The following is a 17,637-nucleotide window of genomic DNA, read 5'->3' as shown; positions in this document are numbered from 1 at the left end:
TTAACTTTACAGCGGAAAAAAGATGAGGAAAAAAAGGAATTGCTGGAGGCCGTCCATCCAAACTACTCATGAAGATACACTTCCACACCCAAATTCCAACGGCACCGTGGAGGAAACTCTAGGCATGCTGGGCTCCAAGCGTGACCCTAATCCTATCTCCTCGAACACAAGCCTGAGAAATACGTTTTACTGTCTTTCTCTCTCCATGAGAAAACGCATCCGACAGGAGGTAACAGGTTCGCCCCAAGTCGCAGGCAGCGCTGGGAGAGCTGCTGCAAACCTGGTCAGCAGCCCGTGACCAGCGGGAGCCAGAAGGCCCCCGCCCAGGCTACGCCCGGTGCTCCTTGGGGGGTCACCAGGACTTGGGGCCACTGGCCGCGGGCTCCGAGAACCCCAGCTCACGGCAGGACCAGACACGCTGGCCGCTGGAAGAAGACTCGGGCGAGGAAGACGCACGTCGTGCCCAGCTGTCCGGAACAGGGGCTCACTCACTCCGCCCTAGGGAAGGATGCAGGGAAGCAGTGTCCAAAGCCCCATGAGCCACAGAAACTCCGCTCAGTTGCCTGCACCCTCCGCTGCCCCCCTGCGCGCTGGTGGGGTGACCCGGGATCCAGGTTAACCCCCCCGCGGCTGAGGACAGAGAGGGGACCTGTGCAAACGTGCAGGTGGTTTTGCCGGGGGTTTTGTTCCCTAACAAACCCCAATAGCACCAAGAAGCTGACCCACAGTAAGACGGAGGGAACCTGCAACGACGCCAACAAAACCAAGAAAAAAAAAGACATCAAGGAACACGCGTTCAAGGCGCGCTTGGGTCTGGGGCTCGAAAATACTTGTGCTGAGACAGAGTTGAGGCAACTCCCTGCCCCTCCTCCCTCCAGCCCCTCCTGGCCTGGTTCCTAATGGGCCTTCCACATCCATCCAGTACATCCCTCCTTCTGCGAGCATCCCGAACTCTGCCTGAACCCCCAAAATACACCCCGGGGCCTCAAGAACTACGGACCTTGACAGAGATACATATTTTTTTCCCTTGGGACCCACCGACCTGGCCCAACACTGGCCTGTAGAAGGGACGGCACCATTGGCGGTGGTTTGTCCACCCGGGCCCCGCCTGCACATGGTCGCTCTCTGGAGTGGCGGCTATCCTGTGCGTGGCAGGGGGTTGAGGAGACCCTAAAGGCCAGGAGCACCGCCCTCCCCACCCCCCACTTGTGACAACCGAACATGGCCGCATGCCCCTTAACAGCAGGAATCAAAACTGCCCCCAACTGAGACCCCTTCACCAACGGCAAAATTCTAGAGTTCAACGTTGAGACGACGAATCTGATCAATACCCATCCCCCTCCCTCGCTCCCCGCGCCGCCCGCCCCGTCTCCCGTCTGCGGTCCCATCCGCCAAGAACAGACCCACGCGAAGCCTCAGGGCCCGTCCGCACGGCCTCTCCCGCGTGAACGTTACATTGGTTCCAAGTCAGTGTGCGCGTCGGGGCTGCCAGTGCGGGCCTCCCTCTTCAATCAGGCCTCGGGCTCCGCATCCCTATTTGAGGGCGGCGAGGGCGCTGCGCAGGCCGGCACGGGAACGCCCGTCTTCAGGCTCGTCCCCTGGTCAAGACGCCGCGCCCAGCGCCCGTTCCGTAACGGCCGCGTTCTTCCCTCGGGATTCCACACTCTCCCAGACGACGCCCTCCTTCTCCACTATCAACAGGCTGACTCTGGAAGCCCCTTCCCACTCCCAGCCTGTGTTTTAGTTTAGTTTTGGTGGCTCTGCTCCTGCCACTGCGGCCAGTGCGGGGCACGTGGTCCGCCCCACGGGGAGGAGGCAGAGGCAGGCCAAGGAAGGCAGCACCCGAGGGGACGGTCACATCCAGTCTCCGCTCCGAGGCCAGTGACTTCCTTCCTGCTAAAAATAGTGACGGAAAAAAATGTTTATCTTTCCAACGTCAAAAAAAAGTGTTTACAAAATGACTGTCGTCTTGCTTCCTGATTCAAACTATTTTTAAAACGTCTTTGGGGGTAAAATTTTAACTTCTTGGATGCAGCGTCCTTTTTTTTTTTAACTCTGGTCGGGGAGAAGGGGCGAAGACGGGGTAGGAAGACCCCACAGCTGGGCCGGGCTCCCCCCAACCAACACAGAGCAGCTGTGACTGGTGTCAGACTCAGGCTTTGGCCTGGCAAGGCCCGAGGAGGCCCAGGACAGGGAGGCCCCAGGCAAACGCCACGGAGTGTCCCTGGCAAAGGGGCAGCTCCAGGTTCGAGCCGGGTGTTGCCCACCCCACAGGGAGACCCCTGCGCGGCACGGCGTCTCCAGGGCTGGCTGCCCTCCGCAGGACCCTCTTCCCACCCCTGGAACAGAATCTCGGACAGTCCAGGGGGTTAAACCCTTCCACCAAAGGTCCCCCAGAGTGCTGGGAGGACGCGAAAGTGGGGGCCAATGGCACAAGGGTGACCTGGGGACTCACCCCACTGGCAGACGCAAAAGTGGGTCCTTCCTCCATCCTCATTTACAAAGAAAATTTCTAACCTGTTGCTCTCAAAACACACACACACACACACACACAACTATGCAAAGGTAATAAAAATAACATCCTGACTCAGGGACCTGGTAGGACAGGAAACAGCGCTCTGGCTTGCTCTTTTTTTTTAGACTCTCGTGAAGCCCCACTTTGTTGGAAGGATGCCTTGTCAGCATTTTTGTACAAAAGGCTTTGACAGCGAGTGACTGGACCTTAATACTTAGGACTTGAACTTCCAGGGCAGGAAGGGAGCCCCGGGGGACCCCAGCAAGCAAGGGCTGAAACACCGCTGATGGAGCCCGACATGCGGTCACCCACGCGGGCCTCAAGGACGGTGACCGTCGGGGCTCTGACCGTCCCAAGGCACGCTCGCCACCTTCTGCTCAGGCAGGCACGTGGGGACCGAGTGCGCCGTGTTTCAGGTGGGGGAACTGAGGCACGAAGACACGCGATAGCCAAGGTGAAGCAGTGAGGGCGTGCGCCTGAGAGACCTGGCTTTATGATTCAAAATTAATGTGAAGCACCTCCCCCAACCACAGCTACCAATTTCGGGTTAAGAGTCCCTTCTCTGAAATCACTATCGAGGGTAAATTGCTGCCTGAAATTCAGGGTATTTTTTTTTCCCTTAAGGTCCACCTGTCAAGTACTTGAAACTTTTATGGCCTGCCTCCTTCCCCCAACAAAACACTATTGTTTTCTTTTTTTTTTTTAAATCCTCACCTGAGGATATGTTTATGGATTTTTAGAGAGGGGGAAAGGCATAGAAACATCAATGTAAGCGAAATGTCGACTGACTACCTGCCACACGTGGCCTGACCGGGGATCAAACCTGCAAGCTTTCGGTGTACAGGGTGACGCTCCAACCAACTGAGCCACCCGGCCAGGGCCATATTGTTTCCTTTATTAATGTATCATTGCAGTCACGACAGAGGAGCACCCTCCCACAGAGCTCTCTGTCAGTTCGGTGCTATCCAATATGGTGGCAGCTAACCACGTGCGCCATCCAATGCGGGAATTGTGGCTCCAACGACTGAAAAGACAGAACTCCTCTTGTCACGGAATTTTAGCTAATTTCAATCTAAATACGTGCACGTGTTTAATGGCTACCACGTAGGACAACGAAGCCAGAGAGAAGCCATCGCTTAACTGTGGTAGGCATTTCCTGAGTCTGTTGAGAGGGGTTTCTACGTACATCCAGGTTTGAATGAAGATTCCGGGCTTGTGTGTCTGTGTAACGTAAAGGGCTTTTGTCTCCAAATGGGAAAATTCACACTAGCCAGTCAGGAAGGCAGGACAAGGCCACACTTACGCGCTGCGCTCCGGGAATGGAAAGATGCTCCAGCGCGTCCTACGCAGGTATCGGCAGGTCCGTTAGCATCGTTCCGCAGTGGGCCTTGGCTGCAGACAGGAAACAATCATTGCTTCCCAGAGGGTGCTAGGGCCTGTACGTTCCTCGGGACCCGGCATTCGGGTACCGTGCACGCGCTTATTCTGTGTGCAGACGAGCAACAGCTAGTTTACAGGCGCCTTCGTAATAGTTTCCCAAAACTCAGGTCTCCGGGCTCCTGCTATGCTCACACTGCCCAGCGAGGACCTCGGTGTCTGCTCCGCGTGATGGTTTCCCATGCACAGAAAACGGCCCTCAGAAAGGGGCAGGGCGTCACGGGCCACGGGATCGAGCAGGTCCTGGACGGGCAGTCCCGTTTCCGGGTTCCCTCGTTCCGGCCCGGGAGGGAGGTCCCGGGCTGCGGGGCTAGGCCGGTGTCACCTGTCTTAATGGACTTGGGACCTGGGGCTCTGCGTCCCACCCTGGGGGCTGCACGGGAACTCTCCCCGCAGCCCCGGGGGCTGGCTCAGTGTGGTATCACACAGGTGACTGAACTGCAGCTCTGGCACAGAAAGGCGATTCCAGGCCCACAACACACCAGAGCCGCGAAGACAGGGCGCACGACCCCTTCCCAATCCCCCGGGCTTCCGGGAGGGGTCGAGCGTGGGAGAGTCGGGGACCCACCTGGGCAACTGAAGCTGGGGTGCTGACAAGGCCTGCCTCGAAGTGCAGGGCCAGCCCTCCGGGTTCAGGGAGGCCTGCCCCGCTGCTGGGGGCGGCCCCTTCCCAGGCCCCACTGTCCTCTCTGCGTGGCCTGTCTTGCTCCCGGTGTGTCCTGCGGGCCTGACAGAGCCCCTGGCGACATTTGTTCATGAGTATTTACCCAGGCATCGCAAAGGGAGGAACGCCTCCCAGAGACTCTGTTCGAGCGAAGGATCCAACTGATGAAATGACCCCCAATTCTGAAATATGTGCTTTGCGCTATCTCCACAAGGGGACCGTCCTTATCATCCTTTCTTCTTTAAAACGACCGACCGATGGCCGAAATGACTGAGCCCACCACGGGGGCAAAATACACACCACCCGATGAAACACCGAAAATCGCCGTTTCTGCCACGCAGGTGTGTTCCCTTCTGCCCGGCAATGCCCTCGAGGGGCCATTTTAATAAGTGGGTCAAGGGATGAACTTCAGGTTTATTCCTGATCAGTTATCCCCGCTCGGTGGTTTTCCACTAAAATCTGCAGCGCATTTGACACATGCCTATCCTTTCAATAAAAACATCACCTCAAGGTCTTCCTTGCTCCCTACTCAACGTTCTTTTTTTTTTTCCCCCTTCCTAATCGTGTCTTTTCTAAAAACGACTAATTGTAAACTTTGCATAAAATCCTCCGCGGCACTTGTACCCGGCGGCCCAGGCTGGGGACCTCAGCCCCGCGCCCCCGTCCCTCTGGACCCCCGTCTGGAGCCCCGTCTGGACGGGGTCCAGAGCCCCGTCTGGAGTCCCGCCCCTCCACCTCCGGGCGGAACCACGGATTCAGGCTGCGCGTCGGGACAGAAGAGCACCCAGAAGCCAGGTCAAGCCGCATGTGATCGGTCAGGCAAAGCAGCGACAGTTGCAGAGGCGACAGGAGCTGGGTTTTTGTTTCTTTTGGGGTTCTGCTCCACGACATCACCAACCGGGCGAAAAAGCACCTCCGACCCATTAACTTTATGGAATTGCCAACGCGCTTGGGTGGGAGAACGGGAGGCCGTGCAAGGAGTGTGACTCGCGCACGTGAAGCCCAGGCCCCATCCCAGCGCGGGCGGGCCTCGGCCGACCCTAAATGGGGACATACCCCACGGCCACCGGCGCCCGAAGACACATCCACCCCTCCCCCCACCCCACACCCCGTTCAGAGCACTGGGCCCCAACGGGTGAAGTCCCCTCGGGAGCAGGGCCCGGGGAGTGGATCCGGGGGTCAGCCCTGCCCCGAGCCCGCGAGCAACAGGTCTGCACCCTCCCGAGCCGCGCCAGAACAGCGGCGCCCCCCGACCCTCCGAGGTCGTGCCCAGCCCGTTCCCTTCGCCGGAGCCCGCGGGCTCCCGACTTCCCTGACAGTTTCTGCGCCTCGGAAACACAGCAGCCCCGGGGCCTCGCCCGGCACTCTCTCCACCGCGCGCCGCCGCGCAGCCACCGGGTCCGGGGCGGGCCGGCAGGCGCCCAGGGATGAATGGGACTCCCCTCCCCCACGGGGGCGCCCGCAGCGCAGCAGATTCGCCCCAGGGGCGGCAGACAAAGGGGGCCGAGGGGGCAGATCCAGCGCCTCCCCAAACTTAACCGGCCGCCTTCCCCTCCCCAAAACAAAGGAGCCCTCCCCGGCCTCCGCCCGCGCCCCACGCGCCGGCACTTTGGGGAGCGGCCACATTGGGGTATTGTTCAGCCTGCAGGGAGCGCGCCGCACCCCAGCCCGAGCCCCGGCGACAGTTGGGGACCTGACCCTCTAGAGCCCCGGCGGAAGGCGGAGCATGCGGGCTCCCGGAGCCGCCCGCGAGGCCCCCCGCCCGGGGAGTTTGCGCCCCCCGCCACGCGCCCTCCTGCCCGCCCGGCCCCGCTCACTCACCTCGCCGCAGGCAGGGCAACTTGTGGGGCGCCGCCGCGCCCGAGCCTCCCTCCGGCCGGCCGTCGCCGAGCCGGGCCGAGCCGCGGCCGAGGAGGGCCCGGCGCCCCGGAGCAGCCGCGCGCCGCCCCCGGGCCGCCCCCGCCCGCCGCCGCCGAGTCCCGAGAGGCGCGGGCGCTGGAAAGTTTCGGTGCCGAATGGCGGCCGAGGCGCTGCGGCGGCGGCGGGGCGGGGGCGCTGGCGGCTCCTCGCTCCCGAGCGCGGAGAGTTGGGGGGGGCCGGGGCGGGAGCGGCAGCGGCGGCGGCGGCGACAGAGGGCGGGACGGCGGGAGGGACCGGCACCGGCAGTGACCTCCGGGGGGAGCGGCCGCCGCCAGAGCGCCGACCCCGGCCGGGAGGACTGCCAAGGGGGCCGCCGCTCCCGCCCCGGCCCGCCCCTCCCGTGAACCCCCCCCCACCCGGGGAGGGGGCCCCCGCGTCCCCATCGGCCCCGCCCCTACGCCCCGGGGGGCCAGGTCCCAAGCCAGCCCCTCCCCCACGGAGGATAGGGACCCCAGGCCTGCCCCTCCCCCACGCGACTGGGAAGAGAGTCCGCGCCTTCGCACAGCACCTCCCCCCAAGGCCCCTGGGGAGGACCCACGGCCCAACCCAGCCCCTCTCCAACATTAGGGGGACCTGGGACCCTGCCCGGTCCATCGCCCCAAGCTCATCCCTGCCCCCCACGCCTAGAGTGGGTGAGGGGAACCCGGACCTTTGCCTACTTGCTCCGATCCCTGTCCCTTCCCGTGGTCTCCAGGGGCCAGGACGGGAATGTGGGCCTACCCCCACCCAGTCCCAAACCCAGCCTTTCCCCCATTGCCCCGAGGGGACCGGAACCCGGGCCGCCACCCCCAAGGTTTCCACCGCGCAGAGGGACCCGGGCCAGTCCTGGAGTGTTCCCTCCCCCACCTCAAAGAGAAAGCCGCCCAACTGCCCTAACAGAAACCCCCGCAACCCTTCCGAGGAGGAAACGCCCTCAAAATCGGCGGCCTGGAGGGCACCCCCATGGGCCCTCCCCCTCCCCCCAAAGTGGGGGCCTCCACGTTTGCAAAACACCTCCTGGTTAGAGCCAGCAATGCTTAGGGAGACAGAAGCTCAGACACGACACACGGGTGGAGGCCAGGAGCTGGGGTGTGGGGGGCTCCGGGGGGTGGGGAGAGCCTCCCCCCCACCCTTATCCCCACCCCCACCCACGGGCGTCAGACCTCGGGCATTTCCAAAGCGTTTTTATGTTGCAATGGCCGACCCGGCCCAGCCCTGGAGCACTCGAGTCCCCAGCGTCCCTTCCTCCCCTCCAGTTCGGTGACAACTACCCACCCCTGACGGCCTCAAATCAATTAAACAGATATCCGCGCCCCCCCCACCCCACCCCGCCCCGCACCTTCGGAGTCGGCTTTGTTGAATATTTTAAATAAGTTGGCCCCTCCCTTTGGTGTCTACTGAGCTTCGCGCTAAGAGCCCAGTACACTCAGCACTTCAAACTGTAACCTCACTTGCTCTTTTCTGGGACACGGAACCATTTGTTGTTCTTGTTGCTGGGGGGAGGGGTCCCGAGGTGAGTTTTTAAGGGGCTGGTCCTCCATCAGAAAGGCGGACCTAAACACTACCCTGCCATAGATTGCTGTAAAACGTCAATGATGTAAAACGACTGTTGCTACACCATTATCATAGAGCACATCAATAAAAAATACACACTTACACAGTCTCCATACTTGTGAATCAGCAGAATAGATTGGGTCATTATCTATCAGTTGCCATTCAAGGCCCCCCAAAAGGACGTGGTGGGGCCTTCCCTTGAGCCTGCCCTTCGTTGCTCCGGGGCTCCCTGGGCTTGAGCGGGCTGATGCTGAGAGGTATTACATGCAACCGAAAAACCAAGGGTGCAATAGAAAACCCGAGCGAGCTCATGATGCAACCCTGCCCCGGTTACACGTGCTTCCCTTCCCCCACCGCCTGCTGATGGCAGCGCGGCGTTTTTTCCGCCTGTAGGGTCACATTGTGGTTGATTGATTCTCCTTTCGCCTTGCTCAGTCATTCAGATTTGGAAAGTAAATAACAAGTTGACAGCAATACAGCTTTCGGCTGTACCCGGACGCGGCTCTCGGCTACCGCACACTCTCGAGTAACTGCGCAAGGCAAAAATAAATAAATAAATAAATAAGGAAAATGTGGCCCTCCGGCCTTGCCAGCCCGGCTGGCCGTTAGCTGCTTGGAAATTCCGAACTGAAGTTGGTGAAAGGCCCCTTTGTATGTTTTGATTATTTGGCAGATGCCAATCATTTAAAATATGGGAAACGGATGGAAATCCTCACTGCAAACTGCAGCTGTTCTTCAGTAACTAAGAAAGCAGGTGAGCTCTGATACTGGCCCCCACAGTATTAAACTTGATCCTGCCAGTAAGACTGGAGGACAGGCACTTTTATCTCTAGTATTCGGAGAAGACTGGCCCCAAGTGCTTTAAAAAAAAAAAAAAAAATTGAGGGCGGGGCTTTGTAGCCACCTCCAGGCCCGAGACCTTCTTTGGTGGTTTAGTGACTGTTGTTTCGAAATGCATAAAATGATGCCAAAAAATATGTCGAATAGTACATAGGACCACACAGACCCCCAGTTCTGTTTAAGTGGTTATCAGATGTTTCCAGGATTCTAATTGCATCAGACCTCTGCTTCCTTTTCAGCACTTCCAGCGCGGTGAGCTCTGGAAGGGATTCGGGTAACCTCTGCCTTTTAGAGAAAGGAGGAGGGTAAGCAAAACCTGCTCCGGCTGTGGCCTGCTGGGAAAGTGTAGCAGACATCTGCTGGGGACCAAGTGGTAACACATGACAGATACTGTTAATGCTACTGCCACTCATTCTCTAGGTTCATCCTTGTCAGAAATGCTACATTTTCAGTTGGTGGTTAGTGACCGCAAAGCTGTGGGGGTTCCCCATGCAAGTGCGCGCACCCCCCCTCCCCCAAAATCCCTGTGGGGGACCTTCCTGCTGAGGGGGCAGATGCAGGCTGGAATGCAGGGTCCTTCACTGGTGACAGCTATGGAACAGCAGTTAGGTGGCTGAGATAGCGCCCTCCCCCAAATCATCACTAACGGTTACTATCTGGCCTGTTGCAGAAAGTTTGCTGACCCTGGTTTCTAGGAGACTGTGTGGTTCCAGATTCCACACAGAGCTTGTTAACTTCTTCCTAGGAAACTTTGATGGATTCTCACATAGCAGAGATGCCTGGGGACTCAGCGCATCACCTGCTCAGGAAGGGTAAAGGTCATCGGAAGAACTCAGTAAAATTAAATGTGTCCTGATAGGAGCAGACGCTATAAGGTATGCAAAGACAGAACTAAGGTGATAGCAACTCTTTGCTTTTCCTATGTAACACAGTGTTCTTATAGTTTCCTAAGCATTTGCAGAGATGACCTCACCCAGTTGCCATAGCAACCTGGGAAGTGGTTGAGGAGATGCCGTGGGATCTGCTTCATTTTACAAAGGAGGGAAGCTGAGTCTCGGAGAGCTCAGACTGCGGCTCTCAGGGGTTTCTGTACACTTAGTGCCTCCAGACCAAGTATCCTCTGACCGCCCGGAGGTCAGAGCTCCCAGGGGGTCTCACTGGCCTTCCGGGTGGAGAGCCTGGGGTTTCTTGGCAGGGTATCTCCTTCGGGTCTTGGCCTTCTAACAGCCTGCTTCTTCTACCTCTTCCTTCCTGTCTCCCGCGATTTGATGGGGCCCATGGTGTGATCCAGAATGATCTCCCCACTGCAGGTTTCGGAACGTAGTCACATCTTCGAAGTCCCTTTTGCCATGGAAGGCGACATCGCAGCCTCAGGGCACGGAGCTGTGGGTGTCTGTAGAGGCTGTAATGTGCCCTCCACAGTGGCCTCCTAGGACGTTTTAGACCAAAAAGGGGCACGGGCCACTCAAATCCAGCGCCTCCAACTCCAAACCCCCTGGGCTTTCTAAGAGGAAGTAATTCCTCTCCCTCAGGAAATAACTTCAGAGTTCGCCCACCCAGCAACATCCCAAAACATGGCAGAAAACTCCTCCTGCCTTCACGCCTTGTGCTCAGACCAGCAAGAGTTCCCATTTCCCCCAAATAACACACAGCTGTCTAGTTACAAAATAATAGCAGATTGCAATTTTCAAAAGGCTGTCCCTCCCCCTCTCTCTTTGGAAACTATATTTCATTGTCAGAAGTTAGGTGATTTTTTTTCTCCTTTTGTTTTCTAAGGTCTCTGAACTTAGAGACTGAGTCATGGGAGGGAGGGTGAATTTTATAAATAGTTGTTGGACAAAATCGTTGCCGCCCGCAGAGGCAGCTGGATACCACATTGACAAAGAAAATCCAGCAGGTTCGAGAAAAGCACAGGGGAACCCTGGCCAGGGAGGTCCGTCGGTAACCATAGTCTTGATACGCCAAGGTTGCGGGTTCAGCCTCTGGTCAGGGCAGGTACCAGAATCAATCAACAAATGCATCAATAGGTAGGACAACAAAACGATGTCTCTCTCCCCCTCCCCCCACCTTCTCTCTCTAAAGCCAATAAACAGGAAAGCAAAACACAGATGAAACCACTTGGAGGTGAAATGTTTGCATCTTCCTTTCGTGCCCTTGTCCAGAAGCTTCTTTGATGTTGTCTTTATGAAATGAACAGCCCCTGATAAGGTCAGATATATGTCATGTGCAAATACAGCGCAGCCATCTTCTCCTACGTACATACCCAAGAGAAACAAAAATAAGGTGCGCACAAAAATCTGTAAGCAAATAGCTTTATTTGTGGTTGTCAAAGCCTGGGCACATCCCAGGTGACAAGAAGGGAAGGACAGATACACAAACCGCGGTCCGTGCGGACAGTGGGACTCTGAGAGTCCCCAACGGGGAACAGACTTTTGACCAGCACAACGCCGGGCATGGACCTCCAAGGGCAACCACAGAGTCAAAGGAGCTCTGCTCAAGGCGCAATCTTCTCTGGGCTTCCATGCGCACGGGTGTTCCGGAAACGGCGAAACTGCTGGGACCCAAGGCAGTTCATTGGTTGTCGGGGCTGGGCGTCGGGTAAGAGGTTGGCTACAGGGAACTTGGGGGGGGGGGGGGGGGGGATTTGGGGTTGATCACGCTGCTCCATATCTTGATCTGGGGCCTAAACATGTCGTTCAGAATGGCAGGAACTTTGCTCCAAAAGGGTGAACATTCCTGTGTGTAAATTACACCTCAATTAGTTGGACTTTAAAAAAAAGTTGGCAGATTCAAAGCGCACACTGTAAAACTGAAAGGAATAACGCAATGCCTGTGTGAGGACTTCCTTTTGTTTCTTGTCCTGTCCGCTAGATCTCAGCCACCTGATATAAGATCAGCTATACGGGTAGGTCACGTACAATTCTTGAAAAGTCTCTAAGGGAGAGGGGAGAGAAAGAACATGTTAACAGACGTTGAGATGACAATGAGAATCAGTCACATGGCTGGAAATAACTATTTTGAATAAGAGCTCCTTCCCCCCTACACACCCCCAGAGCAGCACACACCAGCACCCAGCAGTCCAATTGCCTGGGTCCGGGGCTGTCTTTCCCCACGGGATTTTCTGAGCCATGGCTCAGGGCACAGAGGTCAGGGGTGAGACACAAGGACACAAGAAGGATGCTTCACAACGGTGGTTTTCCTTTGCAGAGATTCCCTTGGAGGCCTGAAATGACCGGCTCTTCCCAAACGGGTTTGAATGTTTAAAAGTTAAAGTTCTTCCCAGAGCGGTAGAAGTCAAGAATGCAAAGGCGTCACCTCCAAGCTAAGAATACGAAAAGGTGACCGCACCGCGTCCAGGTCCCTGTATGTATATATAGGCATTCCAGCTACTGCTTGAGATATCTGCCTTTAGCATTGAGGTCTGTTAATGTTTGGGGAAACATGACATATGCAATGAAATGTAAATAAAAACAAAGTCCAAAAATCCACAAGCCCATCTGATCTTGAGAAAAACATCAGACAAACCAGAACTGAAGAACGTCTGCCAAAAAACCTGAGGATTACTCCTGAAAGCTGTCGAAGTCATGAAAAGCAAGGAAGGATGGAAGGAAGGAAGGAAGGGACCAGTCACAACCCAGAGGGGCCTAAGGGGCTGTGATGACAACTCACAGCGTGGTGTCCTGGATGGAACCCTGGATCAGGAAGAGCAGGCTAGTGGGAAAAGTGGGGAAACCCAAAGAGAGTCTCGACTGTAGCCCGTAGTTCCGGACAAGGCCAATTTGTTATTGCGGCTCATGAACCGCGGTGAGGGAAGGCATTCATAACGGGCAACCCGGGGGAGGGGTACGTGGGAACCCTCAGCTCAGCTGCTCTAACTCTAAAATTTTTCATTCTGAAATTTAAAACGCTGTTTTAGTCCTGGCCGGGTGGCTCGGTTGCTTGGCGCATCCTCCCGTGCACCAAAATTTTGTAGGTTCCATTCGTGCTCAGTGTGCATACCTAGGTCGTTGGTTTGATCCCCGGTTAGAGGGCTTGCGGGAAGTTTCTCTCTCACATCGATGTTTCTCCCTCTCTTTCTCTCCCCTCCCCTGCTTCCTCTCTCACTCTCTCAAATCAATAAACATAGCCTTGGGGGAAGATTTAAAAATAATAATAATAAAAAAACTACTTAAAAGCTGGCTTAAATACATAGAATGCTCCAAGTCAGTTCACCTGAAAAAAAATTATTTTACAACAGGAAACACTTCTATTTGAACACAGATACACAATCAACAGTAAGAACCTGAAAATGAAACGAGTTGAGAAGAGCAGTGATCTCCAGGGAGGAGAGGAGAGAAACATTTTACGTGAAAAACTCCAACCAAGCAGGGAGAGGATAAACCCAGGTATGCGGTCCTTGTATAATTGAAGACTGATGAAAAATTAATGTGCAGTGGGAGGCTCTCTCTCCTCCCGTTTCCTGTCCGCATTCACTCCTGCTCCCCCACCGCCCTGGCCTGGGCTGCTCCCCACGTGGTCCAGCTCATTGTTGGCTCGCACACTGCTGTCCTTCTGGAAGGTTCCGCCTCCCGTGGTTGCCCGGGCCTCTCAGAGCACCTGGTCCTCTGTCCGGCTGTGGGCCCTCCTCCTTCAGGTCTCTCGCTGTGGCACACACGTGGGTCGTGTTCATTTGCTTTAACTGTGTCCCCCCCCCCCGCCGCCCCGCCACGCAGGACAGGAGCGCCGTGGCGGGGGGTGGGGGGGGCGAGGGGAGAGGGGTTTCACACCGGGGGAGCCTCTGCTGTGTGAGCCGCGCGGGCCGCCGCCTGCGGCCCTGGCCGCCAACGCCGCCTCCCTTTGCTAGGGCTGCTCTGACACAGTGTGGCCGGCCGGGCTGTCAAACACAAAATGCAGAGGGACCTTCTCGCCGCGGGCAGGCCACACGTCCGAAGGCCTCGGGGCACCACGTTCCCGCTGGAGGCCCTCGGGAAGGACCCTTGCTTGCGGCTCGGGCTGCGGGCGGCAGCCGGCAGTCCTCGGGGCGCCTTGTCCTGGGACTGCCGCACTCAGTCTCCACCGGCCCCGCTTCCTCACGGCCCTCTCCCTCCTTGTGTGCGTGTGTGTCCAAAACCCCTCCCCCTTTCTGTCCTTACAGACACCAGTCCTTGGAGTTAGGGCCCACCCCTCTTCTTAACTGGATCCCATCGGCAAAAGCCCAATAATGGCGCCCTCACAGGTCGGGGGGGCGGGGGTTACGGGTTAGGACCGGAATACCTTTTTTTTTCCTTTCCTGGGGGCCGTGGGGAGGACACAATTCACCCCACTGCAAACAGGAGTCTCGGCGTGGCTGAGGAGCTATTTTGTAGATGTGATTCAGGTCCGCAATCAGGGACCCTGCACCAAGGGAGGGGAGCCTGGGCCGCCTGGTGAAATCAGGTGAAAGGTCTTCAGAGCAGGACTGAGATTCCAGGCCAAAGAAGAAGATCCTCCAGTGACAGCAGTGTCAGTCCCTTCCCGGGAGCATTCCAGCCGGCCCTTGCGAGCGGCACACCCTGCAAACTCCCTCCGCGCCCCGCCAGCCTCCCAGGGTGGCGCCGGCCAATTCCGCACGATAAATCTCCTAGCGCGGGCCCTCCACCGGCCCGCTGCTCGGGTGCAGCGCCCACTGCTCCGTCGGGACTGGGGAACTGCCTTGAAGTGATCAGACACGCACGCACGGGATCACAACGCAGAATTTCTTTTCTATTTGTAACGTGAAATTGCATAAAAGTGTTTACGGTTTGCCTTAACTGTCATCCAAAATATTGTCACGAGGACACCAAGTCATTTATAAGGAGAACTGGCAACAAATCATCTTCAAAGCTTCAGGATGAAAGTGGTAGGGATCACGCACATGGATCGCAGGCGGGGGGGGGGGGGTACACGGGGTGAAATGGTAATGGAAAAAACACAATAATTTGTTTTAACTAATAGGGAAATGTGTTTGCAAATGTTTCTGAGCCACTTGGCCCAGATCAGTCCTAACGTACACCTTAAACACCCCGTGGCTTGTGCCTTGTAACAATATTTTAGAGTTGCTCCAGGAGCAACTGAATATCAACTGATTGGAGGCCTTACAGACATCTGCAAAAAGGCCTTCCCCGTTCCCATATCCCATTGGCTAGAAGCATGCAGGGGGCCCGCCCACACTCTGGGGCGGTGCGGGGGCGGGGGGGGGGGGGGGGGAACCCACACAAGGGCAGGCTCCCTGGAAATCCCCTGAGAGTGAGCCCCCCACATCCCTGGCTGTTCCTCTGAGTTCTCCTCGGTCCCCAGCACGTCCATGGTGCCATTGGCCGTTCCGGAGGAAGACGGAAACCGCCACTGTTTGTGGTCACGACGGCAACGCTTGCTTTCATCCAGGTACCCTCTCTCCTGGGCAGTGTCACTGCGCCTGGGCTGCCAGGGACTGTCTGGGAGCAGCCAGCGCTGGGAAGGCTGAGGAGCCCTTGGGGGGATGGACCCTCCCAACCCCTGCCCCACCCAGCACTCCCTCCTGGCAGAGCTGGGATAAGGGACAGCGTCTTCAGCCATGACCGGCATTCAGTGTCCAGGCAGGAGGGACGTGTTCTCAGAAACCAAGTCACACTATTCGTTGACGTCGGCGAGAGGAGCGCACAATGGAAGAGGTGGCCGTGGGCTGTGGTCCCGAAGGCCCGATTGTGCCCTTCGTGGCCGCAGCCGGGTGGGCTCCGGCGCTGCCCCAGGGAGCGCCCAGGATCCGGCGGCCCGTGCCAGGCTTGGCCGGCACCGGGCTGGGTCGCGCCAAAGTCACCCGACCCGGGTCTGAATGTACCGAGGACCCACTCAATTATTTATGGGGAGGAAATCGGCAGGCAAGTGCCCGCTGTTCGCTCTTTGGCAGGACTGCTCAGCAGCCTCTCTCCCGTTGGCGGAGGGAGGACCGTTCGGTGGTGAGTGTGTGAGCGCCGCATGGGCGCGGGGCCCCCCAGGACGGGGCCAGCGGCCGGCTCTGCCCGTGGAGGGCCTGAGGGAGCCTTGCTGCGGGGCTGGGGTGGTGGCTGCCAAGCCTCTCTCCGCCCGTCTCCCTCTTTCTTCCTTTGCCTCCCTTCGCTCTGTCCCTCCTCTTTCCCTCTGTTCTCTTTTCCTTCCTTTCTTCCTCTTTTCTCCCTCTCGCTGTCTTCTTTGGTTACTTCCTCTTTTCTCCCCATTCTTTCTTTCTCATCTCCCTTCCTCCTCCTCCTTTCCCCTTCTTCTTCCTCCTCCTGCTCCTCCTCCCCCTCCTTCTCTCTCTCTCTCTCAACCCCAAGGCCGCTCCGTGTTGGCTGTAAGCATTATTTTACATGAAGTGTGCCAAGGTGCACAGTGGGGATTGTGCATCTGTCCTGGACCAACCAGGACCTCACTGCCAAGCTGGGAGGCGTGCACGCTCCCCAGGGACACCCGCAGGGGGCGCCGATCTCCGGCAGCCTTGCCATCCCTCTGACCGGCTGCACAATGGCTCCCAATCTCCGGGGCCAGGCCTCCTGGGGGTGGAGGACCTCGATGGCGGCATTAAGCTGAGCGCCCAGCGGAGCCTCACGGCCGTGGCCGGGGCTCCTGCTCCAGCCCTCGGCAGCTCACGCTACCGCAGGCGAAGGTCACTCGGTCACCTTGTCCAAGAAGCTGGAGAAGGGACGTGTGTTTCTGGAGGACGTCAGCGAGCCTGAAGCAATGCTCCCAGGCAGAGGTCGGTGCCGCCGCTGCTGGTGGCAGAGGGACCCCTGTGTGTGGCCCCCTCGGTGGGAGCCCCTGCCAGCCCTGGAGGGGATGCAGGAGCGCAGAGGCTGGCAGGGAGCGCCGGGGCCAGGAGCCGGGCTGAGGAGGCCTCCGGGAAAGAGGGGACGAGTTCCCTGTCCCCAAGCACCCCAGTGCCACCCTCCTCTTCTTCCGCCCTCCCCTTGATGGGTCTCCCAGGGGTGTGGGCAGCAGGGAGACAGCCAGAGAACGCCTGCACCGGCACCTCCTCATTCTCTGTGTCCTGCGGGGCCCGTGCAGCAGCCATGGGGCGCCTGGCTCCCAGCCCCAGAGGAAGGCCCATGGAGGGGAAGCCCAGAGCACGGCTTCCAAAGTAGGGCCTCCGAGGGAGAAACTATGTATCCGAAGGGGATATTATACAACAGTGAAATGCCAGGGGAGAGACCTCTCTGTTTCATGCCATCTGTTGCTCAGGTGGGACAGACGCCAGAGGATTTAGACAGAACGAAGGAATTTGGGGAAAAGGAATTCCAAGGCGGTGCCTTGACGGAGCCCCTCGGGCTGTGCCCGCCAGGACAGGATGCCCCCCGCGGTCACGCGGCACGGCCGTGTGTCAGGTGGGCCCCGGACACCGCCGCCCCCTTCCCCGCTCAGGGTCCGGCGCCACCATCCCCCTCCCGCGAAGGTGGCCGTTTCCTCTGTCCGAGCCCGCTCCGAGGCTGTCGTGGTGAACTGCGTTCTCAGGATCGGCTCACTGCCTCGGCACACCCAGGAAAGCCCGTGCAGGCTTGGCGACCAGCCAGGTCTCACGCTTTATACCAGATCGCGGAGACCGCTCCCAGATCCCTGCCTTTGCCCCCTGAGACTCCAGCGTATAGGGCCAGCCACGCGCTCCCCTTTGTGAAGAGGGAGGGCAAAGAAGAGCAACAGTGATAACACCTTGGTCTTTGTATCTCTGCATGGATGCCAAAATTGCATTGGCTATTATATATAAAATTTTTTGGCTCAAAAA

General features: G+C 57.9%; 1 protein-coding gene across 3 annotated transcripts in view; it reads right to left on the bottom strand.

Annotated features, from left to right (window-relative positions):
- TBL1X (transducin beta like 1 X-linked) overlaps positions 1-8,354 on the bottom strand; it is a 135,624-nt gene extending 127,270 nt beyond the window's left edge. For 2 of the 3 annotated variants that reach the window (XM_054581036.1, XM_054581038.1), the window contains exon 1: positions 8,173-8,354. The gene's annotated coding sequence lies outside the window, so the exon portion shown is untranslated. Of the gene's footprint in view, positions 1-6,437; positions 6,699-8,172 lie in introns of those variants that run through there. The other variant, XM_054581037.1, reaches the window with a different exon arrangement.
- Between the last annotated feature and the right edge of the window lie 9,283 nt (positions 8,355-17,637).

The sequence above is a fragment of the Pteronotus mesoamericanus genome, unplaced genomic scaffold, assembly GCF_021234165.1.
Source record: "Pteronotus mesoamericanus isolate MK-2021 breed Mesoamerican mustached bat unplaced genomic scaffold, CSHL_Meso_final contig_65, whole genome shotgun sequence".
NCBI classification, from domain to species: Eukaryota; Metazoa; Chordata; class Mammalia; order Chiroptera; family Mormoopidae; genus Pteronotus; species Pteronotus mesoamericanus.
This window is presented reverse-complemented; position numbering and strand designations above follow the sequence as displayed.